We start from the raw sequence: 13118 nt of genomic DNA on the forward strand, positions 1-13118 counted from the left end.
CATATTTGGCATTTAACATTATTGAGTTTCAGACCTTGAAACTGTAGTCTGTCAATTCTTGTTTTGTAATACTCTAGAGTAGAATGTCATTAATAATACTGACTACTCTTTCTAGCCCTTTGACCATGTTTGATACAACTCTCAGGAACACCTCCAGTGCTAACCAGATTCCAAAAGATAGTCTCAAGAATCTGAGTCTAGTTAAGGGTGTATTAAACTGATTTCATTGTATTTGATCTGTGAAAGTTCGTAGTTTTTATCCTCAAGGATCTGCATCTACTGAAGGGTGTATTAAACTGGCTTCATCTAACTTAATCTGTGAAAATTCCTCATTTTTATCAACCAGTGAAAACAACCTTTCATTAGGATTAGTTACTACTATCTTTTCAACAGTTTGAAGTGAATAATACTCATTTTGATCTATTTAAGACCCTGTGAATCAATGCAAATGTTGATCTTGCCCAGCAACATGTCTGTTACCATACTATAATTGGATCTGTCTGACTGTTAGTCCTAGTAAGTTTGTACACTTTAGTTATTGCTCAGTTTAGCATTAAATGTAATGTGAGCTTGAGATGGAGCATGATTCACATGAACTGCCTTACATGATATCTTTAAATGGTATTCAGCTTGCAAACATCCTACATGTTAGGAAACATTTTTAGAATGTCACTTGCATTCTTGACTCTAGATCTGTTTTTCTGTGAGTTATACTTCTGCACTTGCATAGTATTAATCATAGACATATTTTATTACATTTACTAGTTGCAGTGGTTTGTCATTCGACTTTTGAATTCACACTCTTTCCATTGAATTCCACCCAAGCATTCAACATCAGAATGCCTTTAAACTGCATTGGCTTTGCAATTGCTCAAGCATTTGAGACAGATGTCTCTTTAAATGTTTTGCACTCCCACAAACACAGTATCTCGGCTCTGTATCTTAGATTGCCTCTATATACCTTCAGTATTATCAGACTGACTCTCTGAGTTTATTTATTTATATTTGTTTACTGGGGTAGTGCACTGATCTCAGTGGACCATTTGCAGGCACAGCCTGGGTGAATAGGATTACATAAGAAATAAAACTTCTCACGTCACACTATATTGTTATCATTTTGTAATAAATAATAAAATTACTTTTTAACTGGGCTGCATGAATTTTTTTTATCATGCCTAAAGTCACAAAAGCATTTCTGGCAAGAATATGTGTTTGTTTAATCCTAGTCTGGAAACAGATCTGTAAAAGATTCTCTTTTCATTTATTTGGTATTGTCTGCTGGGGGTATCAGCAATATGCATAGACTTCTCTGGTTTATGTTTTACTTTTAGGTCATAGTTCTGCAGTGAGAATAACATTCTTCACAGATGTGTGGGTGCTTTGTGAAAAGATGCATTAAAGAAAGTTTGTCAGTGGCTCATTTTCTATTTTTTTTCTGTAGACAAAACCAGACTTGACAGTGCCTTAAGCTTTTTCCCAAAATAAGACATTAAGATGTGCACAGATAACTTGGAATTTAAACATATCATTTTATAAGTAGCTTCAGCTATTATATTGCATTCTGCATCTGTGACTGCTTTAAACATAACTGCTTTGGTTTTAAACTAGACCATTTCAGACCAAACTTTACTTTTGCCTATATTCACCATTCAGATGCTGTGCACAAAGTTATTCAAGCCACCACTAATCACATTAAGGTTGCAATTAGCATGCACTGTATTCATTGACTGTACTTGAATGGTGCCCAGAGATATTTCTGTTTTGATTTGGACTTTTTTTGTGCAACAAAATTCATATCTTCCTGCTGAATATATTTTCTTTTCAAACACACTCTGGTGTGATGATTCTCTTTCCACAAAATCTGCAGACTTGATTTTTTAGGTTTACATTATGCCTGTGTCTAAATCCACAATATGTGTTTAATGTGTGGTTTCTGAGTTCTCATTTGTTACCAGACATCATCCTGGATACCATGCAGACACTTGCAGATTCTTTTCTATCTTTTTATATATTTATTCAGTAAAATTAGCTCTCCGTCATATCTTTTTCATGCATGGTCTCTTCAAGTTCTTCTGTAATATATTTAAGTTGCACAATTGAGAGTTAATTTACTCTCCATATAGTTGTAGCTTTCTCTAGTGATAAATCAGCTTATTTGAATAATCTGTCTCTTAGTTGATAATTTCTAATTCATAGGCTATTCTGTTTCTTATAACCGAATCAGTCAAGTCACACTGATACATAATAAAGGATTTACTTTAAGTTCAGTTCAGATCCATTTTTGTAACTGGAGAGGCCTCACACAATTGGTCAGGGGTGCAGTTTGTTGTTTCAAGTCACCAAATTCACAGTCTTGCTCTCTGTACATAAGATTGTTCATATAAGCATCCACATCTGTAGCCTCCCGAACGCTTTAGTTTCTGGTAAAAATAAATGTCTCACGTATTGTAGCTTCTTCTTTAGTTTGTTTTATTGTTTTTCTTTAAAATAAATTTGTTAACTACCTTGATGGCTTCCTCATCGTTGACATAAAGAAATAAGGTGCACTAGATTTTCTGACTTGTCCCCAAACCTGCCTGTAAAAAGATAGATCAAAATACTGAACCCAGGATTTAAGAAATTTTCACTGCGATTTCAGAGAAATTGGTAATTGTAGATTCACCATTCAGAGCTAAAATCTGAAGAAGTAAAGTTAAAATAGACTGGCAGTTCAGTGCAGTACAAAAATTATCATAATCCTTACTTCTGTAGAATTGCTTCTCTTCTGACATTGTGTCGGATCTGCAAAAGAAGGTATTATCTAGCATTACAATTCAGGATTGCTTTTAGGAATACAACTTAGTATGATTTCACCACTTTACTGAAGACTGACCCAATTACTTAAAGATGTAATGCTATTCACTGACTGAATATGTGACACCAACTGTCTTCTGTATTTTTTCAAATCATTGCCACATCCTGTTTAGGAAATAGTGGACCATTCAGCAATAAAGACAAAAGTGACTGCTCCAATCAGGCACTTTGAATGTAAATATGACTATATGAACGCCTGAATATACAAATATCTAACAAGGCTTGCACTAATGGTGAATTGCTGAGGCTTCTTAGGCAATAGCTAGCATGCTTCTGCAGCCAATAATCTTATGAGCTTTCTGGGGTGGGAAAGAAAGATATTATATAGCCTTAGTAGGTTGCAAATACCTCTTACCAAACATTGTAGTTTCAATGAACCCATTCTCGTTTAGGCAACCTTAAAGAAAGCAAAAATAAATAAATAAATTCATACATAAATAAAAATAAATAAATAAATAATAAACAATGATTTACTTAAGAGAAAGTGAAAATATAATCAAGGAAGTTCTGATAATCCGTGTATATGTGTTGTACACATTTACATGCATAAAGGATAAGCTGAAATGCCAATTCTCTGATATAAGATTATTAAATTAAAAAAAGGTTATTGTGTCCTTCTGACAACTCCATAAGCCCTGTAAATGCCCAGGTTTTGCAAGAGCTGTTTTGCAAGTATTTTTTTTTAATATTTTGTCAGAAAACATCAGAGCTATGCATTACATAAATACTATCAGGTATCCAGATCAAGCATATGTTGAGGTTTATTCAGGCCCAAAATGCAGGTTTTGGCCACTTTCTGTACCACTAGTGCTGTGGATGGCAGTACCATTCTATAAATTATGCATAGTCTTGTTTTATGATTGTTAAAATATTATAGATAGGTAGTAAAAGAGCACCTAAGTGTTTATTGTACTGTTTAAACACTTCCTAAAATTACATGATAAGGCAGGGCACAATTGGAAATGCAACCCTTCCATAGAGTCCCATGCCAGATATACTTCACTACGCAACCTAGCCAAGCAATACATCTGCAGACACAAAAATGGTCACTACCAAAACAAACAAATCTCACTTCTAGCCAAACCCAAAAGATTCTGAAGAGAAATCATCCAGCTATCTGGTCAAACAACTCAACGCAACTGCACTCCCCGAAGGTCAACCAACACCATCACAAATAAACTCTCATGCGCTGACTTCCTCAATGAGTTCATAAACCTGCCACACATCAAAAACAACAAAACACATGAGAGTTAAAGAGAAAATAAGGGAGTATGTGGATAATATGCATGAGTTTAGAAAGACTGCTACCAAGCAATTGTTTTATGATAACAACTCCAGAACACAAAATCTCTTAGCCCAATGGCAACAGAAAGTAAAAATGGTGCTGCCAAACGTAGGGGGCCTATAGCAAGAAAAATAACCAGAGATTCTAAACAGGTATTAGAAATATTTCAGAATTTTTATGAAAATTTGCATAAAGCAGAGGAACGTGAAAATCAAGAAAGAACACACATTAAAATATTTATGGAAGACTTGGGTATAGCAAGATTAGAGGGGACTGAGGTTCAACAATTAACACTTAAGACAGGAGGAGATAAGATACAAATTGTGATGTATAAGCAATCTGCAGGAAAGTCTCCAGGAACAGATGGTATTCATGTGAAAGTTTGGAAGCTAAGACGGAAGAAAGTAATAAAGATCTGGAAGATTTTGTTTAATAGTATTTTAAAAGGAAGGGAAATACCAACATCCTGGAGGAAAGCTGTAATACCTAAAAATGGTAAATACCCATCAGACCCATCTTCATATAGGCCCATTTCAATTTTAAACCAGAGTTATAAATTGTTTATGTCTAAATAGCTAAAAGAATGACAAAGGTGTTGCCAAAATTGACAGATATGGATCAGTGTGGTTTTGTGGAGGAGTGGCAAACATTTGATTACATTAAAAGAACATTGATAATCCAAAGGGAAGCAGAATAAAAGGAAATACCACTTTCGTTGGTGGATCTTCATGCAGAGAAAACATTCGACAGAGTAAGTTGGGATTTTATGAATAGGGTAATGGAAGCATTTGGATCTCCTGATACAATAATTATGTTATTTAGGAGGATATATGAAGGATCAGAGGCAAAAATTAAAATGGGAGGGTTCCTCTCTGATAAGTTGTGTCTGAACAGAGGAACCAGGCAATGGTGTCCTTTTCTCTTTTATTAATTGCATTATATTTAAAGCCATTGGCAAAGAAAATAAGTGACTCAGAAATTCAGGGATATAATTGGTATGGTAATCAAGAAAAGTTGTCTATTTGCAGATGATATTATTTTGTATCTGATAAAATCAGAGAAAGACAATTCAGTGTCATGGGATATTCTGAGACTATTTCAAGTTTTTTTTTCTGGATATAAAATTAATGAAGCTAAAATGAACATTATAGCAGTAGACTATGTACACACACATGGATTGGTTCAGCAATACCCATATTTATGGAAAATGATAAAATGAAGTATTTAGGAGTATGGGTTGAAAGGAATTTTGTTATGGCAGCTAAGAATATATGAGAAAAGACTAAACACAACGAAATACAAAAAACAAGAAACAGGAAGCTCTTGTTTATGGATATGGATAGCAAGATACAAGCAGAGAAAATGTTTTAGTCCCTTTAGTTTTATATACGTTAGGCATATTTTATCAACAAGAGGAGAAGCTGTAGACAGTAATTAATAAATAGTTGAAGGATTTATCTGAGCGGGGAAGTGGGTAAGGGTCAAGTGGAGTAAGTTTATCTTTCCAATAGAAAATCCTGGTTCAGTTTCACCTGATCTGAAGGGATATTTTAGCTCTAGACAGTTAAGGCTCATTTACATAACACAAGGAGAAAGCTATGATTCCAAGTGGAAAGGAATGGTGATGAAGCAGGGGGAATTCAGGAAATGAGAGAATAGGATTTTGGATGCAGATCCTTAAGGAGAATAATAACAGCTGTACAGAATATCATATTCATAAAGTAGCAGAAAGTATTGTAAAAACTAAGCCAACACAGGAATGGAGAAAGGAGATTCTGTCGAAAGGGATAACTGCAATCAGGGATACAGACAATAGGCAAGCGAAGGCTGCAATTTCTGGAGAAAACTGGCAAAAGAATCGGTGTAATAGAAGCAAATAACTAGAGAAGAAAAGGTAATAGAATGGGAAGAGAAGACATTTGGATTGCAGGCTAGGGGCTGCCTTCCTTATCAGGGATTGATATCAGAATATAGGCAAAGGGTAGAGGATAGAGGAATACTAAGTGAAAGACCTACTGTTGTAGAGTTTTTAGTTGAATTTAGAAATGAAGCTGCTGTTAAAAAAGGGATAATTAGCAGGTCATATAAAATATCGCACAATAGCTATAGGAATCAGACAGAGGAGGTTAGAAAATATTGGGAAGAGAGACTGCATAAGTAATTCACAAGGAAATAATGGGAGGACATATATGAAGCTCCCAAATATGCAACAAAGTCTAGAATATTTAGGATTTTTGCTTGGATGTGTTTGTATAGGCATTTTTAAACCCAAAGCAGTCTCCAAAGATTTTTTTCTTGAGGTAGATGGCAAATGTCAGAGATGTGATGGGGAAGAAACAGGTACCTGGAAACATTTTGGGAGTGTAATGAGTTGGCAGACTTTAAAAATTCCCTACAGAGTACTCTGCCAGAAATATTGGGTGAGCAAATGGGTGTAACTAATTAAATGATTTTTGAGCTGGGATACAGGATGTGAATTGTCTAGACATAGTAAAGCCTTGTTCAGTTTAATTTTGGTGGCTGCCAAAAAAACTGTAGGAAAATTAAAATCAAAACCTAAACCAGTTGTATTTGAAGTAGTTAATATTGTAACAGAGATAAAAGAACTGGAAGTGAGATCTGTATAAAAGGGTAAGAGCAAGCTATACAGAAAGAAAAACTGGGGAACAATTCATGCAGAATAATGTTTTGTAGGAGGAGTGTGATTAAAGGGAAGGCAGGAATTGAGCAATGTATGTAATGTTAGATTGATGATAATTGTATAAAAGCATGCATGTGATGTATAATGTTTGTAACTGTGAACAGGTTAAGATGGTTTGTTCACTTTTATATAGCTATATGTTTGCCTATGTCTTAAGTGATAGTTTTCCTAGACCTGGTTATTACCAACATGGGCAACCGGTGCTCCACACCAGAGGTCAATTCTTCGTTGGTCAGCTCCGACCACAAGCTAATCACCCTAGACATCCACATCCCTCCCTCACCCCCCCCCCCATTAGGGAAACCACCATAAAAAATTTCTCCAAAGCCAACTTCACACTTCTTAAGACAGAAGTGGCAAACTTCATGACACCCATGCTGATGGACAGTAGAGGTATGACTGCTGAATCCTACACAAATACACTTTATAAGCACTTACACGAGTGCATGGATCGTGCAAATCCTAACAGAACCAAGATGCTATCCTCCAAAAAAAGGAAGCCAATCTGGTGGTCCCCTGCCATAAACAAGTGGACATCCTACAAAAGGGCCTCGCTGAGACAGATGTCTGGTGTCAAAGCCATGGCCTCAAGCTCAATGCCAAAATGTGCATTGTCATGCCTTTTGGTAAAAACTCTGTACCCATGAACTTCCACATAGGCGGTAGTTTACTTAACACCAAAAGTGTGATAAAGAGACCTTGGGCCACAGGTGGACAGTAATCTCTCCTTTGATAATCATATCACCACAGTAGTCAGGAAATCCTTCTATGAGACACACCTCATCACAAAAGGTTTCTCATCCAGGAAAAAAGAGGTCATTGTTCCCCTCTACAAGTCACTCATTAGACCCATTATAGAGTACAAAGCCCCTTTTGATATGTACCTCACAAGACATCTACAACAACTGGAAAGGCCATAGAAATACCTCACAAAGAGGATTACCGGCCTCAAACAGATGCCCTATGGAGACAGTCTCAAAACACTGCAGCTTTACTCCGTCGCATATCGCCTACTCAGAGGCGATCTCTGCCTAACACACAAAGCTATGCCAAACCCAGAGCTTTTGGACATGCTCAACTTAAAGAAATCCCAATCCCTCCGAGCTACACGCTCTAGGGACCTAAACCTTGTCACCACAATAAACAGAACATGCTGGAGGGATAGATTCCTGTCCCAGAGACTTCCCATACTCTGGAACAAACTACCTGTCTATAGCAAACAAAGCTCCTCATTAGCAATCTTCAAGAAAAATCTTGATGATTGGATGGGAGATAGGAAATTCACCCTGGGGATCACTTCTGTGGCTCTGCTCAACAGTGGCACAGGAAAATCATTTTCTAGAGTGGCGAAAGCCAGGGTACCTTTTGGCTAGGCTTATATAGGCCCTAGGGCCAATAGCCTAGTACCTACCTATGAACCTATAACAGCAACACAAACCGACCACACCCACAGCCAGCCTCTCCCCATTTACATTCCATTATTCCACTTGAATAAGATTAGAACCAAACAGATAGAAACACAAATGGACCAAATACAAATAGCTACTCCTCCATGGTCAGAAAACCTAGCTCCTTGGTCTATTCACCTTTATAAGGACTTTATCTCTCACCCTTTTACTCACACATACATCTGCTTAACTAACAGTATTATGCCTTAGGTATGGAAAACAGCAATAGCCACTCATATTCCATTGCATCAATACCATCTTCTGTCTAGGAAACAACATTCATTCTGGTCTGGATGCAACACCATAAAAGCTCACTACTCCCTTACAGATGACATCCTATCCACTATGAACAAAGGTAACTTGACAGGAGCTGTTTTTACTGACCTCACAAAAGCCTTTGATCTAATAGATCATAACTTCCTATTTGACAAATTCACTGAAATGGGCATTAGGAATAATGCAAACCCTTGATTTGTATATTTCCTTACCAATAGAACATTCAAGGTGAAAGGAGGCACCCATAATGGAATAAATTTACTCCTTCTGTCTTGTGTAATATGAGTTGCCATATGCCACAAACCCTCTACTGTCTCCCACTTCTTAGTACTTTGTCCTTCTGACAGTTTTATCAGAATCAACTCCTTCTGCTGGTAGGATTGCGTGTTTACTATTAAAGGTCTAGGCTGCTTTCTCATGGCGAAGTTTGCAGCATACGCAAGATGTAACCTTTCAATTAAGAACTCCTGCTGTGGAGTACCAGTTCAGTTAGTTATTTGTGTTTTCATAAAATGAACACAGTCTTTTCTTTCCAGCTTCTCTGGTGCAGCAGAAAATTTCCAGTTTTTCCTTACGTGCTCTGTCCTCTAATTCTATTATTTTTTGAAGCATCTCTTCTTGAGCAATCTCATATTCAGACAGACTTTTCTTCATTTCGGCCTCTGATTTTTGCAGTTTTATCACATCATCTAAATATCTGTTTAAAGCTTCTATTTTCCAGACTTTTGTTATTTTAGTTGATATACTCCATCAGTATTTTGTTTATTTTAATCAGCTCAGAGTACATTTGACTTATTTTTTCCTCTAGGTTATTGGAAGTCATGTCCTGCACCAAAGCTAGAGTTTGCACTGCTTTTTGCTGAACAGCTGCAGAATTCTTCTCAGTCAGTGTTTTTTTCCTCACCTTTTCTTATTGATTTTCTTTCAGGTTCTCTAAATTTGTTTTTTGCTGGCATCCAGGCAGTGTATTTACTGGACAGTTACTGAAACTTACCCCAAAATAAGAGTTTATTGTCTCTTTCTTCTGAGTTTCTGTTTTCACAATAGGAGAGGTGAAATTAAACTGTTACTCAATGTGCAGCCATCTTGGAAGTCCCCTTGTTATTCCATCTTGTGATCCCCTCACTTATTGCCTCTCATTTATCCTACTTTCTTCTTCTCTTTGCATCTTTCACACTTCTCTCCTTTCTGTTCCTCTTCCCTCTGCATGCCTCTTTCTCTCCATTTCTCTGTCTTCTCCCCTTGGAATCCTTTCCTGCAACTATTCTCACTTGGGTCTACTAATATCTCCATACCTCTATATACTGATATGCTGGTATTCCTGTAGCATAAGCCATCTCAGTCATTATGACTACAGCTTATGCAAAAAGATCTGCTAAGGGTAATTCCATTTTTCCATCCATGTTTTGACTTTGTAAACTGATTCTTGAACTAAATGTGGTGGTGTGTTTTGCATCTATAATTATGTATACATTTTTTAGCTTTACCCTTGTATCTCTAAATATGTTTTGTTAATTTCTTTTGTAATCCAATTCACCTGGGCTCTGCCTGCAAATTGTCCATTGAGATCAGTACACTACCCCTGAAACAAATATAAATAAAATAAGAAATAAACATATACTAATACTGTACCTCTCTCAACATTCTGTGCCTAAAATGTGACCATCACTTTCACAATGTGGAACAATTGGGTAAATGAAGAACGATAACCAACAATGTTGATTAAGAAGCTCAGGGCATGGTTGATAACTAATTTCTTCATAACCATCATCATCATCATCTTCTTTCGGCTGTTCCCGTTAGGGGTCGCCACAGCAGATCACCTGTTTTCATTTCTTCCTGTCCTCTGCATCTTGCTCTGTCACACCAACCACCTGCATGTCCTCTCTCACCACATCCATAAACCTTATCTTAGGCCTTCCTCTTTTCCTGTTACCTGGTAGCTTCATCCTTAGCATCTTTTTCCCAATATACTCAGCATCCCTCCTCAGCACATGTCCAAACCAACGTAATTGTGCCTCTCTGGCTTTGTCTCCAAACCTTCCAACCTGGGCTGACCCTCTAATATACTTATTCCTAATCCTGTCCACCCTCGTCACACCCAGTGCAAATCTTAACATCTTTAATTCTGCCACATCCAGCTCAAACTCCTGCCTTCTTGTCAATGCCACTGTCTCCAACCCATATAACATAGCTGGTCTCACTACCCTCTTGTAGACCTTCCCTTTAATTCTTACAGGTACTCGTCTGTCACAAATCACTCCTGTCACTCTTCTCCACCCACTCCATCCTGCCTGTACTCTCTTCTTCACCTCTCTTCCACACTTACCGTTACTCTGAACTATTGACCCCAAGTATTTAAACTCATCCACCTTTGCCGCCTCTGCTCCTTGCATCCTCACCATTCCTCTATCCTCCCTCTCATTCACACACATATATTCTGTCTTAGTCCTGCTTACCTACATTCCTCTTCTCTCTAGATCATATCTCCATCTCTCCAGGGTCTCCTCCACCTGTTCCCTACTCTCACTACAGATCACAATGTCATCTGCAAACATCATAGTCCATGGGGACTCCTGTCTGATCTCGTCTGTCAACCTGTCCATCACCATTGCAAATAAGAAAGGGCTCAGAGCTGATCCTTGATGTAACCCCACCTCCACCTTAAATGCATCCGTCACTCCCACCACAGACCTCACCGCTGTCACACTACCCTCGTACATATCCTGTACCACTCTTACATACTTTTCTGACACTCCTGACTTCCTCATACAATACCACAACTCCTCTCTAGGCACCCTGTCATATGCTTTCTCTAAGTCTACAAAAACACAATGCAACTACTTCTGACATTCTCTGTACTTCTCCATCAACACTCTCAGAGCAAAGATCGCATCTGTAGTGCTCTTTCCTGGCATGAAACCATACTGCTGATCACTAATCATCACATCCCTTCTTAACCTTGCTTCCACTACTCTTTCCCATAACTTCATGCTGTGACTGATCAGTTTAATCCCTCTGTAGTTACTACAGCTCTGCACATCACCCTTATTCTTAAAAATCGGTACCAAAACACTTTTTCTCCATTCCTCAGGCATCCTCTCACTTTCCAAGATTTCATTAAACAATCTGGTTAAAAACTCCACTGCCATTTCACCTAAACACTTCCATGCTTCCACAGGTATGTCATCTGGGCCAACAGCCTTTCCATTCTTCATTCTCTTCATAGCTATCCTTACTTCCTCCTTGCTAATCCATTGTACTTCATGATTTACTATCCCTACATCATCCAATCTTCTCTCCCTTTCATTCTCTTCATTCATCAACCCCTCAAAGTACTCTTTCCATCTCCTCAACACACTCTCCTCGCTTATGAGTATGCTTCCCTCATTATCCTTTATCACCTTTACCTGCTGCACATCTTTCCTAGCTCGGTCCCTTTGTCTAACCAATCGGTACAGGTCCTTTTCTGCCTCCTTAGTGTCCAACCTTTCATACAACTCTTCATATGCCTTATCCTTAGCCTTCACCACCTCTCTCTTTGCCATGCACCTCATCTCCTTATACTCCTGTCTACTTTCTTCATCTCTCTGACAATCCCACTTCTTCTTTGCCAACCTCTTTCTCTGTATACTCTCCTGTACTTCCTCATTCCACCACCATGTCTCCTTGTCGTCCTTCCTCTGTACAGATGTGATGCCAAGCACCTTTCTAACCATCTCCCTTACTAGCTCTGCTGTAGTTACCCAGCTATTTGGTAACTCTTCACTGCCACCCAGTGCCTGCCTTAACTCATCCCTGAACTCCACCTCACAATTACCCTTTTTCAATTTCCACCATTTGATCCTTGGTGCTACCCTCACACTCCTCCTCCTCCTCTTCTTGATCACCAACGTCATCCTACAAACCACCATCCAATGCTGCCTAACTACACTTTCTCCGGTCACCACTTTACAGTCTCCAATCTCCTTCAAACTGGCCCTCCTACATAAGATATAATCCACCTGTGTGCATCTTCCTCCACTCTTGTATGTCACCCTATGCCCCTCCCTCTTGTTAAAATACGTATTTACCACAGCTATGTCCATCCTTTTCGCAAAATCCACTACCATCTGACCTTCTGCATTCCTTTGTTTAACACCATACCTACCCATCACTTCCTCATCCCCTCTGTTCCCTTCACCAACATGCCCATTGAAATCTGCTCCAATCACCACTCTGTCACCCTTGGGTACAGTCATCACCACTTCATCCAATTCACTCCAAAATTTTTCTTTCTCATCCATTGCACACCCAACTTGTGGAGCATATGCACTAACAACATTCATCATTACACCATCAATTTCCAGCTTCATAAACATCACTCTATCTGACACACTTTTCACCTCCAAAACACTCTTAGCATACTGTTCCTTCAGAATAACTCCTACACCATTTCTCCTCCCATCCACACCATGATAAAACAATTTGAACCCATCTCCGATACACCTAGCCTTACTCCCCTTCCATCTGGTCTCTTGCACACACAATATACCAACCTTCCTTCTGTCCATCA

Source organism: Protopterus annectens, chromosome 9.part0 (assembly GCF_019279795.1).
Source record: "Protopterus annectens isolate FY-2018-M chromosome 9.part0, PAN1.0, whole genome shotgun sequence".
Taxonomy (NCBI): domain Eukaryota; kingdom Metazoa; phylum Chordata; order Ceratodontiformes; family Protopteridae; genus Protopterus; species Protopterus annectens.